Source organism: Notolabrus celidotus, chromosome 8 (assembly GCF_009762535.1).
Source record: "Notolabrus celidotus isolate fNotCel1 chromosome 8, fNotCel1.pri, whole genome shotgun sequence".
Taxonomy (NCBI): Eukaryota; Metazoa; Chordata; class Actinopteri; order Labriformes; family Labridae; genus Notolabrus; species Notolabrus celidotus.
The window spans coordinates 12,507,869-12,529,080 of NC_048279.1; positions in this window are offsets into that span (position 1 = coordinate 12,507,869).

The window sequence follows — 21,212 nt, forward strand, 5'->3', positions numbered from 1 at the left end:
CACTAGATCTTCAAATCTGCAGACGTGGGGAGTAAACCCGACCTCTGCCAGAAAGGCAGCGGGACCTTTTATGAAGGATTGGTCACAGATTTAGTGTTTCTTGTTGTTTTATTTGTCAGTATGTCGACGTGTGTCTTGGTACACAGCTACAGCTACAGCTACAGCTACAGCTATGAACATATAGCTATGTGGCTATGCTAATTAGCGCTAGCACTTATCCATGACAAATAAAAATCATCCACTATATCTTCAAATCTGCAGACGTGGGGAGTAAAACCGACCTTTGCGTTTATTAAGAAAGCCTACAACTAGCATGCCTCCCTCCTAAGCTCCTTGTTGGCACATATTTGTGCAGGTAATGAAAAACGGGGGAGGGATTCAGTATTATTTTATACAGTCTATGGGCTGAACAAGCTCCGAGCTCTGACTCCGTGACAGACCGGATATTGTTGTTACGTAACAAAAACACGGAAGTCTGAAACGGCTCGTTTCACACACATTTACAGAAAGGTGTAGAAATCAAAACAGGGGCAGAATGGATTTTTTTCATTCTTGGGGGGTTTGTAGACATGCCAGGGACACATATTTCAGGTAAAGAACCATTAAAAAGTCAATTTTGCATGATATGTCACCTTTAATTTTTAGCAATTGCATAAATATCAGTCTGATTTTAAATGTAGCTTTGTTTACTTCAAGAAAAAGAACCAAGGAGCTCTGGTTTTGCTTTCACTCTGCAACTTTCTCTTACACCACTATTTTACTTTTGTTGTTTTCTGGAAATTTTATATATAACATATACGCCTTCAATCAAGTGTGAAAGCAAATAGAAAGTCTTACATCAGTGAGCAGCGTGAAATGGAAGAGGTTTTCAATTTGCTTTGTATGTTCTTTGACATTTCAAAAACCAGAACAGCTTTTATTTGTTTTTTTGTCAGATTCAGCTTTAAGGCTGAAAAATGTAATCCCAATAACTTTTCTTTTCAAGTTAAGCCATATTTCTCTTTGGTTTGATCAATATGAGATTGCTTTCATGTCTCAATAGCACCAAGCTAGGGGAAATAACGTCATTTTACTTCATAAATAACAGCATGTGGTGTAATTACGGTGGAAATTACCCAGAGGTCAGCTCACACCTGCTGGAGCTGAATAGATCATGATGGGATTGTTTCAGCTTTGATCTCAGCTGCCCGTGCAGCATGCTCTATTTCAGAAGAAACACTAGAGGAGCAAACAGTGTCTTGTTCTGATTTGGCTGAGGCTAAAAGTTGTTGTTTGGATTCATTCAACAAAGAAAACATCGGCTCATCTGTAATCACTCTGTAGAGAAAGGTTCATTTTAATCAGCAGAGAGGCTTCACCTTCTATTGCACCTTTTCTATCAAACATATGCTCCTTCCTATTCATTGGGGTTTCTTTTTTTGTGTTTTTTGCATAGAAATGCAGACAGCCTGGTCTAAAGCATGGACACATTCATTTGAAACCACATCACTGTGTGACTTGCTGGTCTGGGAAATGAACAAAGCTGTGCTGCTGATTTGCAGTAGACAGTGGGTGGATATGATGTGTCTTTCTCTCGCCTACCAACAGAGCAGAGAATCTGATGAAAAACATCCTCGACAATGTGCAAAAACGTGAACGAGCCAATACAATGTGGAAATATTTGCAGTGTTTGTTAATCCAAACCTGCAGAAATGCTTGGATGACAGTGTTTCTATGAATGCTCTGTAATATCAGATGTTTTTATTGTATTTCCACTGCAGCGATAACTCATAGCGGAGCTCTGGGGAAGCAGAAATGCTGTAGCTGTTGCGGTTGTGACACAAATCAAATCAGAAGTAGCCCTTGGGGAGGGATTTAAAGGCCTGGGGTCCACCTGGCTGTGAATGTAGGCCACTGGGTGAGAAGGAGGGATATTCTCAGAGCGATCTCCTCCTCCCTGTGCCGGGAAGTAGTCTTAACCGTCGGCGACTATTACAGGCGGTGTGATAGGCTCTGCTCCTCTGCTCTGACATGTTAATATTACATGAAACTGTTAGGGATGACAATGTGCCTGGGGCGAGAGGGAGGCATTCAGATATTTTTTCCCCCTCTGCAAGATTCACCTATTTTTTTCATTTGCCCCTCCATCCATTGCAGGGACTTTAAATAACTCATGGCCTCATTATCCAAATATGGGAAAGCACAGAGTAGCATATAATTAATTCAATTTTGGTCTATTTATTTCACATCCTGTTAGATTGCTAAAAAATGATGTTTGCAGAGGAATAATCGTACAGTGTGCTCTGAACATAGCCTTCCTCAGTTGTTTCTATGAAATGTATTTATCATCCTGAGACAACTTGAAATCCTGATATTTCATAGACCGAATATATTTCATGTGTGGCAGAAGAGGCGAAAGAATGATATGATCTGTCTTCTTTTTGGGATGAATTGAGAGATCATTTGTCACAAAAAAAAGGTCCACAGGGACTGCCTTACTGTTAGTCTAAAGACAAGATTTTCAAACTGTGGGGGAAAACTGCCAACATTTTCCAAGTCACACTGCTCAGTAGTAGTGCTTTAAGGCATTACTGTACCTCTACTACTAATTGTGGTGGGGTTACCGCAATGCACTAAGGTAATAACAGAAATTACAGAAAATGAAAGGGACTCATTAATCATTACTTTACGTCAACTAGCCGACAATTTCCATCAGATACATTTTCTGACTTGGCGGGTGGGGTTGTGTCTAACACAGCACAGCAGCATCCTGGGAAAAATACTACCATGCACAGTAAGGCTACAACCACATGTATAAGGATATCTCTAAAAACAGATTTTCTGCCCACACCGGGAGTTTTTGAAGATGTCTCTGTTAACATGACAACCCAGAAATGGTTGAAAACACCTGCATAAGCATGCCAGGCCAGTAGGTGGTGAGAATATATTATCAGTCAGACACCAAAGAAGAACATTGTGAACATGTGGATTGAGTGTCTTCTTGAGCAATTGTAAACAGCATTCTTTAAACTGTGTACAGAGTGGTGAAATAAAGACTTTTGAGCAGGACATATTTATTCGCCCTCCTGCCAAGGTATAAAAATGCTGACAGTTATGTTTCCTTTAAAACATCATTAAACCCAACAGTACCAAGCAGAGCAGATGTTAACCAATCAGTAGCCAACCATTGTGGTGCATGCATAATACACATAAACAACAATTGCCATGCGCAAGTACGTTAGTGTTTCCGAAAACTTTCATTATTGCTGTCCATTGGAAAGTGACAAAGCAGTTTTAAAAAATAGCCACCATGGAGGGTGTTTTTGACCTTTTTGTATGTGTGGACATGGCTTAAAGACACACAGTGGGTGATTATTGTTCGGGCGTTGGCGTTCAGTCTCGGAAATACCATCATTATTTTCTCTTGTAGGTAAAGGGCATATATTTATATATATATATATATATATTTCGTGATGAGTTGTGATTTAGGAGTGTGGGGGGAAGGGACTTTGTCCACCACCTAGTGAATCACAGAGCACCTAACCAAACAACACACTTGTACAAAGCTAGCTGCTCAAAAGCCCAGCGTTGCAAATGCCAGTGACCCAGGTGTAGCTAGCTTACAATTGCCTCTGCATCCAAACAGCCAAGGCTTGATTTAAATCACCGCCAGCTCCACAATCTGTTAACCAGGATGAGCTAAACAGACTCAATGCAAGGTATGTTGAGATAAGCTTCCCATATCACCAACTACTCATTTTTTGCACAACTATGGTTACAGCTTAGACAAATCTTAAAACACAAACTTCATACAGATATTGAAATGTTTGTTATGAGCCAAGCTTTAGCTAGTTATCATTCTATGCTATGTCTTTGCTGAAAAATGTACACAAGTCCATTTATATAACTGACAACAAAGAAGCTTGGTAATTCTCCCAATCTTTCCTAACAAGCAGTTTGAGTGTAAGAGCAAACAGGAGCTGCTAATGGTTAATTCAGCATACTCTTACTAATGTCATTTTCTTTGACACTGCCTAAGGGAGGCTCAAAGTGTCAGACTTTGGAAATATCTGGGAAACCAGAGTGCTCAGAGGATCGTATGATTTGAAATCCATATATGACTATTTCATGTTTGCCCAATGGAGATAAAGCGAGTAAAATATCCAGCTGTGGCATCAGTAAGTGCCTTGATGTGTTTTTCATGCTCTGTATCTTCTCTTTTGCATACAACATTCAGCATTTCTTACTTTCAAACCAGATATCTCTCTTCTTACGGTTCTATCTCCTGCATAATCTCCCACCACCTTCTCCTCGTTCCCCTTGGTTTCTCCATTCATCCCTCCAAGGACACATCCAGAGGGTCATTATCTGCTTCCTGCTGGCATAAATTTGAAACATTTCCTCACAGACCCGCTCACAAACATAAACACCCAAATGTGCTCTCACTTTGCCAAGGGTATGCTCTTGATCGACTCAAATTAAACTAAATTGAAGGTCATTTCTCTGTCCTGAAATATGCACGTGCCTTTTTTCATAAAATTGCAAACAAACCCACGTGCATGTGTAATCACCAAAATAATTCACATCTGCCGTGTACAGCGCGCTGTCCGAGGGAGACCCACAAAGCCCAGTGACAGTTAGGGGGGCGAGCAGAAGGCGTCAGGGAGGTGGCTTGTATGACAGCGACACAAAGGCACCAGTGTTTAGTGAAGGAGGTTGTATCATACATTGGGCTGCTGCTGTTGCTGCGTCGGCCTGCCATAGAGCTGAGGTAACCATGGCAACAGGCTGCTGGGAGACAGTGGAGCGAGAGTCAGCATGCTGGAGTCAGTGGGCCTTCAGCTTTTGAACACCAAGAGAGATTAGCTCAGAGCAAAAAAGCCTAAACCTTCACACTACACGCAGCTCCATGACGGGTATTGATGTTGGAGGAAGTGGGAAGTAAAAGCAGCGGGGATACACAAAGTTTTCTAGGCACAGATCCAACAAATTGTTGACATCAAAGCACTTGTGCGAGCACATCCTCTTAAACCCAATGCTCATGGCGGTATGAAATGTAAAAATTATGCATGAAGCATCAAGCCGCTGAGAGGATGGATAGTACAGGACTGAAGGGGAAATATCTTCTGATATGTCAGCAATCAGTGTAAATTGCATAATTTGTGAGCACTGGATCAACCCAGAGATTAATCATATTGTTTGGAGATTTGAAACTCATTGCCCTGATGTCTGCAGCAGATTGCCATGGCAATGGAAAACAATGAGTGCAAGGGAGATGGAAGGAGGAGAGCTGTTCTTACATAACAAACCAAGGGCAAGATGTGAAGAGAGAGACACAAGACACAAGAGCGAGAGGGCTGGAGAAACAAGGAGAAATAAATCGATTACAAGAAATCAAGGAAAAGTAGGAGATGAGGACAAATCTCCTTAATGTAGAGAGGTAAAAACAAGCACAGATCGATTGATTTCTTATCCTTCAGAGAGCTTTTAGCCTGGCTTATGAGGTCATTGATGCGATAAAATATTATGAGATCTCTGGAAGTGAAACACAAGGCGGCGTGGACAGGATGTTGTGACGGTAAACACTGCGGGAGAGATTATTTACTGAAGAATCGTGTCATGAAATAAACATGAGGAATCATCAGAGGGGTTCTCTTTACTCTCCTCCTTAATCCACCTACTCAAGTAGGACATGACACCCACTCTCTCTCCTCCCTCTCACAGTCTGACTCTCTCACTTTGTGCAATTTGTACATCCTCCTGGGAAGATGCTCCGGCTGTGCCCACACTAATGGTGGTAAATCTGAAAACACTGTTGACATGCACAAAGTTTTTTGGCCACACTCTGCACTTCATGATCATGATCTGAGAGAGGCCTTCCCAACAAAGATAAACTAAAGTAGTATGGCTGCAGGCGGAGAATAACGTTACACTGTGTAACTCCCTCCAGTCAAGACACGGACACAAGGCGTTCCTTTTCTTACGGGCATTTATTTTGCACAATCTGTGCCTTTGAGCATGCCGTGAGAACTCATTGGCCCCATGAACTGAAAGAGAGTAGAAATGAAATTTCTGGCTTCCCAGGTCTTCTAATGTGCAGCAGCTTTTTCCTCTCTGCATTATCCGTGCTGCATGGCAAGCATGAGGTGCATCCTGCTAAGCCCCGCCCCTTTCTCATGATCTGGAAGCTTTCAGTTTCTATGTGGAACACTTTTATTAACTTATATTAAACAGCTATATATTTTAACCTTAAATTATTCTAGTTTTTAACTTTAATTACTATATGAGTTGAAATGAAATAAATCTATAAATTTTAATCACTGGCAGCTACACTCCCACTAAATCACATGTGATTTCCTTAATGAACTTATGAAATGTGACGCAAACAATAATTTTATTAGACTATGCTCAAACTAAGATAGAGACAGTAGGGCTGCATTACTCAGCTTCAAGCAAGGTGACTGTTTTGTGGATAGGCCTCTCTAGGTATACCGGCTTGCTGAGTCGCTTTCCTTGAGTATCTAACGCTGGGTCACTGATCAGCAATTGCAGCTTTCTCACACATCCATCTTTATCAGAATACACTTTTGTGACCTTTGCCAGTTTCCATTCGGTTCGGGGTGCAGAATCATCTTGCACAATCACTACATCGTTGATTTTAGCATTTCTGCGTGTCGTCTGCCATTTTTGTCTCTGTTGTAGGTTCAACAGGTACTCTTTCCTCCATCTGGACCAGAATTCGTTGGCTAAGTATTGCACCTTGCGCCATCTTTTGCGAAGGTAGAGGTCGTCCCTTGCAAACTCTCCAGGTGGTGGCAGGATGATCGAAGACTTCATCGTCAAGATGTGATTGGGTGTAAGAGACTGTGGTCCCGTGGGATCATTGAGTAAGTGTGCCGTTAAAGGTCTACTGTTTATAATTGCCATGACTTCGTACAGGTAAGTCCGCAAAGACGTGCTGTCAAGTCTTCCAGATGACTGATCCAGAACAGATGTCAACACACTCCTTATCGTCCTGATTTGCCTTTCCCAGGCTCCACCCATATGGCTGGCAGATGGTGGGTTCATGACAAATTCACAGTCTAGCACCTTCAGGCGTTCTTGGTCCATCTCCTTTAAAGCTTTCAAGAGCTCATTTTTAGCACCGACAAAGTTTGTGCCCTGATCGGATCGAAGTTGTCGTACATTTCCACGTAGGGCAATGAAGGCACGAAGAGCGATGATGAAGGAGTCAGCTGTCATGTCGTCAAGTAGTTCTATGTGTACAGCACGAGAGCACAGACAGGTAAACAGCAGACCATAGCGTTTAAGCTCTTTCCTTCCCTCTTTGACATAAAAAGGTCCAAAACAGTCCATTCCACAATATGTAAATGGGGGAGTGGCCTCCATGCGTTCACGGGGAAGATCTGCCATCTTCTGTAGCTCCGTACACCTTCTGAACTTCCTACACTTAACACACTTATAGATGCAGGTAGACACAGCATGACTACATCCAAGTATCCAAATCCCATTTGCTCGTAGCTCATTCATTGTTATGCCACGCCCTTGGTGTTGCACTTGATGATGATAGTGTATGATGAGCAACTTTGATATGTGGCTGGCTCTTGGCAAGATCACTGGATGTTTAATGTGGGGGTGCAAGTCAGCTTGCTCCAACCGACCTCCCACCCTGAGGATTCCCTGTTCATCCAAGAAAGGGTTTAACCGGCGCAGCCTGTTGGTCTTATCCTTGGTTGTTATCTTCTCCTTGCCTTGGAGACTTTGGATTTCCTCAGAGAAAGTTGCCCTTTGGACCAGACCTAAGATGGTAACTTCGGCATCCTTTCTTTCTTCCAAACTTGTAGCTTCATTAGTTCTTGGTATCAAGCCCTTGAACTCCTTGATACAACGCTTGAGTCTAGCGATGGCTTTGACTAATCTTGTCCAGCTGGAGAACTTAAGAAAGCGGTCAAGCAGTAAAGGTTCTGTCGAGGTTCTGTGCACAAAGACATTACGAACTTCAGGATCATCAGAGGCAATTTCTCCCACCTTGATATCTCCACAGGGAAGTGTGTCTTTCCAGAGGAAATCTGGACCAGTAAACCAGTTGGAGGCAACGAGGTCTTTTGCTTTGAGGCCTCTCGACGCGTGGTCAGCAGGATTGTCATCAGAGTTCACGTGTCGCCACTGATCTGGACTGGTACTTTCTTTGATCCGCTGAATACGGTTTGCCACGAATACATGAAATCTTCTTGCATCATTATTGACGTAACCCAGGACAACCTTTGAGTCTGTCCAGAAGATTTCCTCAGCATCTCCTATCTCCAGCTCCTTCCTGAGCAGGTCACTCGTACGAACAGCAACAACAGCTGCTGATAGCTCGAGCCTTGGCACTGTGGTGACTTTAGTAGGAGCTACTCTGGCCTTGCCCATTACTAAGGAACAATGGATTTGTCCTGACACACTGATTGCTCTCAGATAGGTACATTCTCCATATCCTGTGACACTCGCATCAGAGAAGTAATGGAGTTCATATCTTTGGACTTCCTTGAAGTCTGCTGGGAGCTGACATCGTTGAATCTTGATGTCAGCTAAGTTCTGCAGGTCTACAAGCCAAGACTCCCACCGTGGCCGAAGCTGGTCTGGTAATGGTTCATCCCATCCTACCTTATCATGGCACATTTGTTGTAGTATTTGCTTGCCAACCAGGATAAAGGGTGCAACAAAGCCAAGTGGGTCAAAGATGGAGGCTACTGTTGACAAGACTCCTCTTCTTGATAGAGGGCGTTCGTTGACCACTACTCTGAATCTGAAGTGATCTGAGGAGACGCACCATTTAACTCCTAGGGCTCTCTCAATCTGTGGTTCACCCAAAGCTAAGTCTGGATTCCTTGCAGTTTCAGCACGCTCTTCTTCTGGAATGGACTCAAGTACCTCTTGGCGGTTGGAAATGAACTTGTGGAGACGCAACTTACCAGAGCTGCAGAGCTGCCTGGCTTCACTGACAAGCTGTATAGCTTCTTCATCAGTTGACACACTTATGAGACCGTCATCCACATAGAAATTTCTTTCGATGAAGTGGATGGCTGCTTCACTGAATCGACCCTGTCCTTGAGCGGCAATATGCTTGAGGCCGTAGTTAGCACAGCCAGGTGACGAGGCTGCACCAAAGAGGTGCACTTTCATCCTGTGGACCGATGGATCTGACTTAAAGTCTCCGTCGTCCCACCAGAGAAATCTCAAGTAGTCCTGATCTTCTGTCCTTACGTGAAACTGATGAAACATGCGCTCAATATCGCACATCACTGCCACTGGACCCTTGCGAAACCGACAGAGTACACCGATCAATGTATTCGTCAATTCCGGACCAGTGAGCAGATGATCATTCAATGACACACCCTGAAACTTTGCTGAACAATCAAACACCACCCTGATCTTTCCAGGTTTCTGGGGGTGATACACCCCGTGGTGCGGTATGTACCAAGCAGGACTCTTGTGAACTTCTTCTTCTGGGACTTTCTCGGCATCTCCACGAGCTATTGTATCACTCATGAACGCTACATAGTCCTTGTGGTATTGCTTGTCTTTCTCGAATCTCCTTTTCAAGCACTGGAGACGATGGTCTGCACATTTCTTGTTGGCTGGCAGACTTGGCCTGTCTTCTTTAAATGGCAGGGGCATTTCGCAGTGGCCATCTGCATTGACCTTGATGTTTTGTTCCATTATGGATATGAAGCGTAAATCCTCTTGAGAGAAGTGAGCATCTTCCACATTTCTTTCATTGAAGTCTGATTCAAGAACCTTCAACACATCTTTTGGAGCAACTAATTCCTTGACTTGCGTTCGGCATATGTACTGAACCTCACTTGTTAGACTTGAGGGCAACTGAGGACGAGGTGTGACTTGTCTCACAACAATCCTGTGGCTGCTTCCAATGGCATCTCCATAGTCGACAGAGGGATTACCACAGCCGACAATGCTCCAGCCGAGGTCTGTTCTTATTGCAAATGGTTCATTGTCTTTCCCTGACACAATCTCTCTGGGCAACAGGGCTTGAGAACAGTTGTAACCGATAAGTAAGCCAATGTCACAATCAATCAAAGGAGCAATCTCTTCAGCAAGGTGCTCTAGGTGAGACCATGCTCTTGCTGTCTTGGGTGTAGGAATGTGACTTGGATTAGCAGGAATGAACTCTCTTGAATATGTTACTGGGAGAATGATTTTCTTGGAAGAATAAAAGCCTCTGACCTGCAGTCCAGTTAACTTCTGACTTGGAATGACTGTACCTCTGGAGGACAATGTGGAAAGTTTTAACTGGACAGGCTCTGTCTGGGTATCAAGAGTCTCTGACTTTTCTTGTAAGATGAAGGTGCTATCACTTTGGTTATCCAGAAGTGCATATACAAGAACTTCATTCTCTGGGTTACTTGTTGTCGACAGCCATACAGGCATAATCGTAGAAGTGTAGGTACTGTTCATGTCTTGAGCCACTTGGTTCGATGTTGCTTCACTTGTGGCTTCATCACTTTGTTTAGACTCTGTACATTCCTTTGACCTTTCCTTTTTATTTAAGTGTTTTTCACTCTCCCTTTGTTCTTCAACTTGTCGTTCTTTCTTTCCATCCACCTTAGTGCGGTCTTCATGTAAACATGTTGGATGTTTCCTCTTACATATGTTACAAACACTCCTCTTTTCACAGTTCTTTGAATGATGTCCTGGCTTCAAACATCCAAAACACAATTTATTTGTTTGCACATACTTGACTCGCTCGGTGATAGACTTGTCCATAAATTTTCGACATGTTGGAATTTCGTGGAATGACTTCTCACAAAAGACGCACACTTTAACATCTGTTTTTTCTTCTGAGCCACTTGCCAATACCTTTGCACCAATGCTCCGAGTCCTAGATAACTTCACCTTTTCACCATCACCAGACTTTAGAGCATGAAGAGAGGTGATCGGATTGCAAGCTATCTTAGCTTCCTTTGCAACAAACTCCACAAACTGACTGAAATCAGGAAAGGCCTTGGTTGCTTCTTCAATCTCAAGTACCTTTCTGTTCCATCTGGCTGTTAACCAATCAGGAAGCTTGGTGAGCATTTTTTGGTTTTCACCACAGTCATTCAGCACTTCAAGGCTCTTTATCTGAGACATTGCTGCTTGACAACCTCGAAGGAAGTCTGAGAACTCTCGTAGTTCAACACTGTCCTTGGGTCCTATTCTTGGCCATGAGGTTAGCTTATCCCTGAAAGCTTTAGCAATCACAAAGGAACTTCCATATCTTTCATCCAATACCTCCCATGCTGATGTGTAAGCTTCGTTCGTGCCTAACAGGAAATAACCTTCAATGGCTTTCTTTGCTGATCCACCAACATATTTGCGGAGGTAGTAGATTTTCTCATTTACTGGAATGTTCTTCCTGCCTATCAGCGTTTGAAAGGACATTTTCCAGTCTTTGTACCTTATTGGGTCTCCATTGAAGACAGACGGTTCTGGAACTGGGAGACGGCTTGCGTTGATCGACTCTGCTATTGCTTCGGCAAGTGCTTTTGCACTATTATCTTGATGAGCGTTAACAGCAGGTCCATGGCTTGTGACACTTTGTGCTATCATAGAAGGTTGTGCATCAGTAGCAAATTGTAATGCTGGCATGTGATGCACTGGAGGAGCTTTTGGGTTGGAAGCAGATCTCTTCTGCAACGGCTTACGATCATGAAGTAGCTCAGATAACTCCTCATCTGAGCCCACTTCTTGTTCATAAACTTGTAGTCTTGCCTTTGCAGCATTCATCTTTTTTACTGTTTCCAAGCGCTCTATCTGCCTTCGCTTCTCTTCTAACGCTCTTTGTCTTTCAGCGTTTTCTGATTCTTGTAGTGCAAGCTTCTTTCTGTTTTCAGCTTCAAGACTCTCAAGATCTAATTTCTCACGTTCCATTTCTTCCAAGACTTTCAAAGTGGCTTGAGTTGCAGCTAACTCTGCTGCAGCTTCTTGTTTCTTGGATGAGGACAGGCTAGAATGGCTTGATCCTTTACTGGAACTGCATCCAGACCTCGAACCATGAAAGCTTGATCTGGACCTCCGTAATGCTATAGACGAGAATACTGAGCCAGTCTGAGTCCAGGGTACTTGTTCCTTATAAGATTCTTGACCTTCCTTTCCTTCATCAAGAAGGTTCCATACACGATCCAAGATCTGCCTTGAAACAGCATCACAAGTGTCTACCCGGCGACGGGTCTCTCCATCAGGAGGTCCGTGTTGCCGTAAATCTTCATAAGCTTGCTTTACAACTAATGAAGCAGAGCGGATTTCGTTCATCAGGTCTTGTAGGTTGTCATTGGAGGTAGGTTTGTTGAGCGCTCTTTTAGCCTCCTTAGCCAAACCTTTCCATTTATTATAAGTACTTGTGAAGCGATGCAGAAGCTTTTTTGATCTTTCATCATACAGTTCTTGACCCTTTTCGGTAAGTTTTCGTGTTCTCTCGCTTCTTCGTACATCATCTTCTGCAGTATCTCCAGTTTCTTCCCTAACCTCAGTCTCTTTTGATGGATTTGGGTCTAAAGATGTACTATCAAAGGTTTTAGATTGCTGCTGTATCTCTGCAACTTCACTGATACTCTTAAAGTCCTGATTATCAGTTTCAAGGTCCTTATCTGCCATTTTAAGTGTGTCAAATTGGCCGTTAACCTTCCTTGTTTAGTTACTTTACACTTCAAAAATAACTCTTAACGTTTCAGTAATTAGCTTAACTTAAAGTTTCTCATTAGCCTATGTTTAAGGTGCAATACGAATGCTGAAATTAAATTAGCTGATTGGCTTGCCACAACACAACTTACACAGCACAAAGGAAACTTAAACGCTTTACACTTAGGTAATCAAACTCACTTAACAATTCAAGAAACAACTTGTTAACAAAGGTTACGGCGAAATACTAATAACTTCTTCAACTTAGAGATGCAAACAAAAACATCAACACTGCTCTTTGGCACTTAAAGTTTCCCTTTAACAATCAATAACACTTTAAATCGCTTATGGTTGTTTCATAAAGGCTTACAATGAAACTTTCAATAACTTGATATTAATTCGTGTATACGCAACACCAGAACACTTCACTTCTTAGCACTTAAAGAGTCCCTTGAAAGCAGTTGTCAAGGCTAATCCACTTCTAAACATTTAACTTGTCTTAAATGTGTTACTACTTTTTAGGTTAACCACACAATGCTCCTGAACTCTGCTTAGCAACTGCTTAGGTTACTGGTGTACACGCAGTCTTATCTGACGTATACGAAACTCTGGGGAAACGTGCTTACAGCTCCATCAACGGCAGGCGTAGATCACTGTCACTTCACCTCGTGTCGAGCAGGTTGAGTTCTCACTGTAACTCCCTCCAGTCAAGACACGGACACAAGGCGTTCCTTTTCTTACGGGCATTTATTTTGCACAATCTGTGCCTTTGAGCATGCCGTGAGAACTCATTGGCCCCATGAACTGAAAGAGAGTAGAAATGAAATTTCTGGCTTCCCAGGTCTTCTAATGTGCAGCAGCTTTTTCCTCTCTGCATTATCCGTGCTGCATGGCAAGCATGAGGTGCATCCTGCTAAGCCCCGCCCCTTTCTCATGATCTGGAAGCTTTCAGTTTCTATGTGGAACACTTTTATTAACTTATATTAAACAGCTATATATTTTAACCTTAAATTATTCTAGTTTTTAACTTTAATTACTATATGAGTTGAAATGAAATAAATCTATAAATTTTAATCACTGGCAGCTACACACTGTCTCTGTCACCATCTGGTTCCTCTCTTCATCACCTGTTAACAAGTTAGCATGGCAACATTTTGTAATGCAGTGTGACACCTTACCCTTCATGTGCTTTTCTACGCTAACACTTCAAAGGCTCACCATACTGAAGCTCATTTGATGTCTCACAGGTGTTGAGAATTCGAGGAGTCACCTGACTATTTTGCTGGTGTAATAGAAATGGAACAGCAGGGAGGCATTTTAAGCCCTGCAGTCCACAGCCTTGGCTCAGACTGAAATGTCTCACCTACTTCAAGAGAGATTTCAATGGAAAGTTTTGCAGACCTTTTACTTTATTTGCAATTTTACTTAATATGATATAGTCTACTGTCTTTCATTTACCTTGTACAACTACATTTTACTTCATGTTCTTGGCATTTCACTGTCAATACTTATTGTCATCAATATTTTTTCTGCTGAGCTAACTTTGGTCTTAACTTATCATAGTGTTTTTGTTTTTATAAGGCACCAGATCGTTCTTTTTGAATTTTAGTTGATGCTCTGTGGTTACTCTTGGTTTTGTATTTAAGTTTGGAAGTGATCAGGAACTGGAATTTCTTTTAGGATTAGAAAGCTTTACCTAATCTTATCTTGTCTTTTCTTATCTTATCCCATCCAGACATTCCCTTAAGTGCAACAAAGTCAACAAATATCCCAAAAAATGTTAGATTAGATTAGATTAGATTAGATTAGATTAGATTAGATTCAATGTATTGTCATTGAGCATGTCACAGGTACAAGGAATGAAATATAGATTGCATCTAACCAGAAGTGCTTTAGCAGTAAGCTAAATAACATGAATAATACAGTATATGAAGTGAAATCAAATTTAGTAAAGGTATGGACCTGCTCACTGTCTAATTTGCATTCAACCCTGTCAGTATACATTATCCTTTACATGGTTATTACAGTGAAATGTTAGCATACACATGCTAACACTTTGCTCTGAAAGCCTCCAGCATGGCAGTGCATGTATCAAAATAAAATAAGTGTCTTAAAAAAATAATTGGAGTGGTTTCTGTTAAGAAGAAGAAACATTGTGTGCTTTGTGGTGGCAGAGTGTTACTAGATATGGAGATGTACTGCATGTGACTTTCATTCCTGAATCACTCTCCAATGGCCCGAGTCCTCAAATGAAATTCCCCGAAAATTAAAAATGTGGTTTTCATCATATACATATATTAGGAAGAAACTTGTCCGTACTCAGCTCAACAGAATGAATGCAACTGAAGTGAAATCTGAAAGCATGAACAAGTAATGTTTACGTTCCCCATAGCTGATATAGACTCCATCATTCGCTCTTTTTATACTGGAATTCTGCAACAGCACCGCAATGAAGCCCCGCTGTCATCATGCCTTTGTACTTATACACTGATCCTGCAAAGGTGTTATATTGGTGTACCAGTGTGTGATTTTACATTGCGTTACAGCTTTGTGGAAGCATGAGAGGCCCGATGTGTAAACACACAGCAGGAGCTTCACATACAAGCACACACATACTCAGAGCGCTGTCCCATCCTCCAAGCTCTGCTGGTTCACAGTGATGCTGTCTCGTCCCTATAACGCCTCTGTTACTACCTCCGGTGCTGGCTCATGAACGGGATGAGTTATCCTCACCATCACACGTTTCAGTTATTTGCATTGAGGACGAGATGTGACAGGGTTATAAACATCCGCCTTGAACTGACAGTATAAATGGGCTACTGATTGAAGCAGAATAAGTGGAATCTCAAATGGTATTAAGACCAGTCAAGATGCAAGTGACAACACTAGCCCTTAAAGCGCAGTTATGCTGACTGCAGTCACGCCTGACATACTAAGCATCAGCCAAAAAAGAGGGCTTATTTGTCCTTCCTGAAAAAGTGCTGTTCCTGTTTGTCTTCTCATTAGAAGGGATGGACTGACTCTCACATTGTTGGCGTCTGCAGTGGGAGGTGGTATTTAAGAAAAGTGGTTTTGAATAACACAGTACCTGGTCTGAAAACATGTTGAACCCTCTCATTGTAAAACATTAATCCCATGGATTTATGTGGGTTTATGAAACTTCACTATTTGTCATCCATCATGAATAAAAAAATATCATTTCAGCTTCTCACAAATATTACCCAGCACAATTTATGTCGCATTAACTTTGTTGACTTTTTTGTATACAGCCGAATGGTTAAAAACAAATGTGTTCTGGACTGAGTTGCAGTCTGTGGCGTGGAAATTGTCAGCACACCAACAGCTAATCTGTTGAAAACATTTGTGATGGATGATGGCGGTGTGGCATTCTACTAAAAAACAAATGGCTGCAGAGAGCTGCACAGTGTGCATAAACCAAGCCAATGAGGGAAAGCTTTGATTATAGTAAACATGTGGCTGCCCACACACACCTGCACACACACCCACACAATAATGCCTTTGAGGATCGTTCCAGTTGGAATGCCCGAGGCTTTACCTACAGGCATGAGAACTAGTGTAAGACAGACTGAATCTATAGCCTGAAGCACTGTTCAATATTCCAGCACACTGATCATTCTGATGCTAGCTGCAACCCCCAAGCTAATACAGCAGGATAATCATATCTACCACCCTGAAAAGATCTATCTATCTATCTATCTATCTATCTATCTATCTATCTATCTATCTATCTATCTATCTATCTATCTATCTATCTATCTATCTATCTATCTATCTATCTACCTACCTACCTACCTGTCCGTCCGTCCATCCATCCATCCATCCATCCATCCATCCATCCATCCATCCATCCATCCATCCATCCTTCTATTTATCTATCTATCTATCTATCTATCTATCTATCTATCTATCTATCTATCTATCTATCTATCTATCTATCTATCTATCTATCTATCTATCTATCTATCTATCTATCTATCTCCTTCAGTATGCAGAGTTCCAGTTCAAGGGTTGCAACACTTCTACTCAGAGTTAAAAGAGAGATTTCAAAAATGAAAAAGACAAAATATAGCAACAATTTAAAAGAATGATAGCCAAGATACAGTTGATATCTTTCAACCAAGTAATTACTTTAGCAAATTTCTTAATTGCTTTTCAAAGTATTGATTATTTAATTCATAATTGGCTGCGTTAATGGCCCCTTTTTTCTCTTCTTGCTCCATCCAAGTCTAACTGAGACATTTTTTAATTGCAAGGTTTTTGCAAACTCCAGTGCAGCCCGGCCCCAAAGGAGCTGTACTTTCTTCTCCCCAAATATCAATCACTTGAATGAGATTGTCCCATTAAAAGAGCTTTAATGTTCGTAATCACTGAGGCGGGAGGCAAATAGTGAATCAATTAAACAGATTTGTGAAAGAAGAGACACTGATGTGACTTCACACTTCATACGTGGAGACATTAAAGATGATTGACAGGCTTTTGTTGATCCCTCAGGTGTGCAGGTAGATTGGATTTCCCTGTCTAAGTGCAAATATGGATACTGATTCTGTATATATGTTATTAGTGCTGCTGTTAATATCTATTTTTCTTTACAAACCTTTAACTGCATTAAATGGTTCTGTCTTGTAGGGTCCTTGTGAGTATGGCCTTTCTATGTCTCCCTCTATCCCACTTTCTCACACCATCCAGTGTTGGCGGATGGCTGTTCAACAAAGACTCTGGTTCTGCTTGAGGTTTTGGCATGTTTAAAGGAAAGTTCTCTCACTACTGTTACTAAATGTTACCAAGTGCTTGTTACAGTTTTTCTCAGTCGCTTTGGTACATTTCTTGAATCATCCTCGACATTTGCAATTCGTACAAATAGCAAAACACCATGGATAACCTGCAAAAGCCAGTATCTTGCTCAAAATCCTTAGTTCATCTCTCAATAGTAAATATCTGTGTCAATGAATATGTCAGTGCCGTCGGAGTGACAAGTCATTGTGTCATTGTGTCATTGTGTCATTGTGTACGGATAAGACAGTCAGATTGCTTAGTCATGTTGTCAATATAACAGTGTACTCTGGAGGGACGTTCTGATGTATACTATAAGTAAGTTTTGATGACAGTTATTGTAAATTCTAAGTTACACCTTAGTGTATTGTGGCTCTTATCTCATCAGGAACACACGTATGTCCTCTGCCTCTTTCTCTGTTTTGCCTCCCAACTCCTCCACCACGCAGCCTCACTCCTCTTCCTCTTCTTCTTCTTCTCTCTGGCTGTTGACCAAGTCCAAATCCTTATCCTTCCATTATCAGACATTGTAACATTGTGTTGTGCTCTGGCTATATATACAGTACACTTGCTAGTTGATGGTTCATGAGATGCACCGTTGAGCTATGTCAGAAAACTGGTTGATCATTGGTTGATCTAATGCTTCACACATTTCCCTTCGTTAGAGAAAGTCAAGATTCACCGGGGAGAAATTTACCAATGCAGGACAGATTTAGAAAAAAAGTCTAAAGGAAATGTACAGAAATATGACTGACATATTCTGACAACATGTTCAACCATTTTGCATGTGAAGACTTATGTGATGAACTAATGCCTAAATGTTGTGGAGGGTGAGACTATTCAACAGGGACCCATTATAATACATTTTGATCAACATGACATAAACACTTGATAATGTAGGAAACAGCAGAGAATTGTACATAATCATTTGCATGGATGTACCAAAGCATTTGCAACTTTTTCAAAGAAATGAGAAACTGCTTTTTTGATGTGCACAAGTGACACAATGATGTGAAGATTGAACAAGTAGTTTTGAGAATTTCAATTCTGATCTGAGAAATGTACCAAAGCAACTGAGAAAAACTGTAATGGTGCACCTGTGTTTGGTCTCTGTAAATAATAAAACATGAGGCACAGTGTAGAGTCACATTTTATAAAATGTCTGAAGCTAACTTTGGTTATCATTTGGCACTAAAAGAACAACAGCTAATGAATGGGGAAAGCTCTGTTTATAGGTCAGTTTGCCACTTGCAGCTTTCTTGCTAACATACATCCATTAACTCGCCGATGTCTTTCAGTGAGCTACCAGTTTGTTAGGTAATACACTTGTTAGGATCTGTATAAACTGGTTGAGACAAAGCTCATCTTGCTTTCTTTCTGATAACAGCAAGAAGACACATACATCAGTGTTTAGCTCTGTGCACTCCTTCAACATCGCATGACATATTTGGTCTGTTGAATAATGATGTTGGCAATTTGTCCTCTCTCCTCTTCCTTTCAAGTATTTATCTATTGAACATGTCAGAAACCCACATTTTCTTTTAAAACACCTGAGTAATTTTCAAGCAGTAGTTAAAATATAATTTACACCAGAAGATGTACATTTCAACTCATTTAACTTTCTTACAAAAACAAAAGCACAGCACATTATGAACTGCATATATAATGTTAACAAGAAGGATCAGAGATATTGTAAAGTTTAAACATTACTCACAGAGGAGGAAAAGCAACTGTGTATGCTTAGGCACCTCGGCAACACAAACTCTGGATGCTGACGAAGTTGACTGATGACTAACAAAAACAGGTACTAGAAGAGAGCTTCAAGAGCAGCTGACAGTGATGAGCTCTGGATCTACAGTACAATGAGGGAACTTGTGAAACAAAATTAATCTCATAATTATTTTATTGGCAACTGTAATGCAATCCTTATTTACAAGATCCTTATATTTGTCATGAGTTGCTCTTGTTAAGCTTTGTAGTGTTATCTGTATTTGATTTCCTGTTTTATTCTGTAGATTTACCTTTCATGACTTTATTCTCCCTTGTCTGCATTCTCTATTAGTTATGATTGATCCTTATGTCTTCCTTTTGTTGTTTATTATTGATCCATGTCTTGTGTGTATTTTCACTTATGTTTCTTAATCTATTGTGTTTCCCGTTTTATTTTGTAGATCTTGATCCCTGTGTGTCTGCTTTAGTTTTACTTCCTGCCTGTGTGTGTTTTCCTCTACTTTGATTACCCTGATTAATTTCACCTGTGTCCCGTGTCCACGTATGTTGCTCATTAAAGTGTGTATTTAGTCTGTGGGGATGTCCCATTACGCACACCTGATCACACTTACACGCTTGGGCGTGCGTGTTCATGTGCTTAGCGTCAGTGCGCAAGTGTGTCCCATTTCTCCAACAATCAAAAGTGCAGCGTGCTTGATTTGTACTTCATCTGCACTTTCGGTAAGACCGCAGCTGAGTGGTATTAGCCCAAGCATAAATCCCACAATGCGTCTTGTTGGTGAAGTTTATTCCCACGAAGTTAAGAGACACAAGATTACCACTGAATACATTTCAAGGATGTTTTAAGGATGCAAAATTGGTAACTTTACATTGTATTCATATCATGCTAATACATATAGCCACACGTTTGCTGTGAGCAGGTCAACAGCAATTCTTTACCTTACGTTTTTACAAAAAAGACCCAAAAAACCCCCCCACTCCAATCAATAAAATTGAGAGTGAAGAATGATCGCCTTTTTTTTACCCGTGTACTTAGTAGTTCTATCTTTTGTCATTTATTCATTAAAGAGATTGTGTCCTCGTATTTACTCGAATGTGTAAACCTGTATCTTGGTATGCAAAGATGTTATCAATTATCATTAGGAGTGTTTTATTACAGTCACATATTACAGTTGATGTGTTCACAGCTAAACATCCCGGTGATCAAAGTATGATTTTTACTCTCTATGCCAACATCTGAACATTAAACTCAGGTGGCTCCTCTGAAGTGATTGCCCAAGCAGAGCACCAACTAACACCAGCACAATCAGCTGCATCGTTTGACTTACAGGATGTTATCCTCTCAATCTACTGCATGATGAAAAGGAGGTTGGCTAGAGTTTTCCATTTGCCTTTAAGTGTGTGCGTATCCAAGCGCAATCCAGGGGCCTCTGTCTTTCAGTCCCCCCAGTGTTGTTAGATTACTTAGTGTTTCCCTGTGTCTCGTGCTCCCTGTGGTGGGTGTTGTGTTTTCGTTTGGACCTTTTTAGATTTTGTTAGGGGACATTTTTAGGTACAATTTGTTTCATATTTTGACTTTTTGTTCTTTTGTTGAATAAATCTTCACAGTTCTGCACTTAGGTCCTCCTCCTTTTTTTTTTTTTTTATAATATGCATGTATAAGATGCAGAAATCACTGTTAAAGTGTGTAAATGGCTTTAGAACACATACATTCAAACTGTCTATCAGTAGTAGTAGTAGTAGTAGTTGGTAAAAATGACTTCTGAACCTGCTTCAAACATAGTTTCAATGTAGTTTTTTATATCTCTTTTCAATGACAACATGCTTACTGGGTATGGGTGATGTAAGCTTGTATAACAATATGAGCTTTTAAAACCTTTCCTTTCAAAACTCTCACATTTTTGTCACAATCCTTAATTGTGTTTTGTTAATTTTATATCTTATCTCAATCAAATTCAAATTTAGAGTCTTCTTGTTGTAACTTACGAAAAAAAAAAGGTCCACATATTCAAAAATATAATTCATATAAACTTTAAAGTACATGTGGCAGT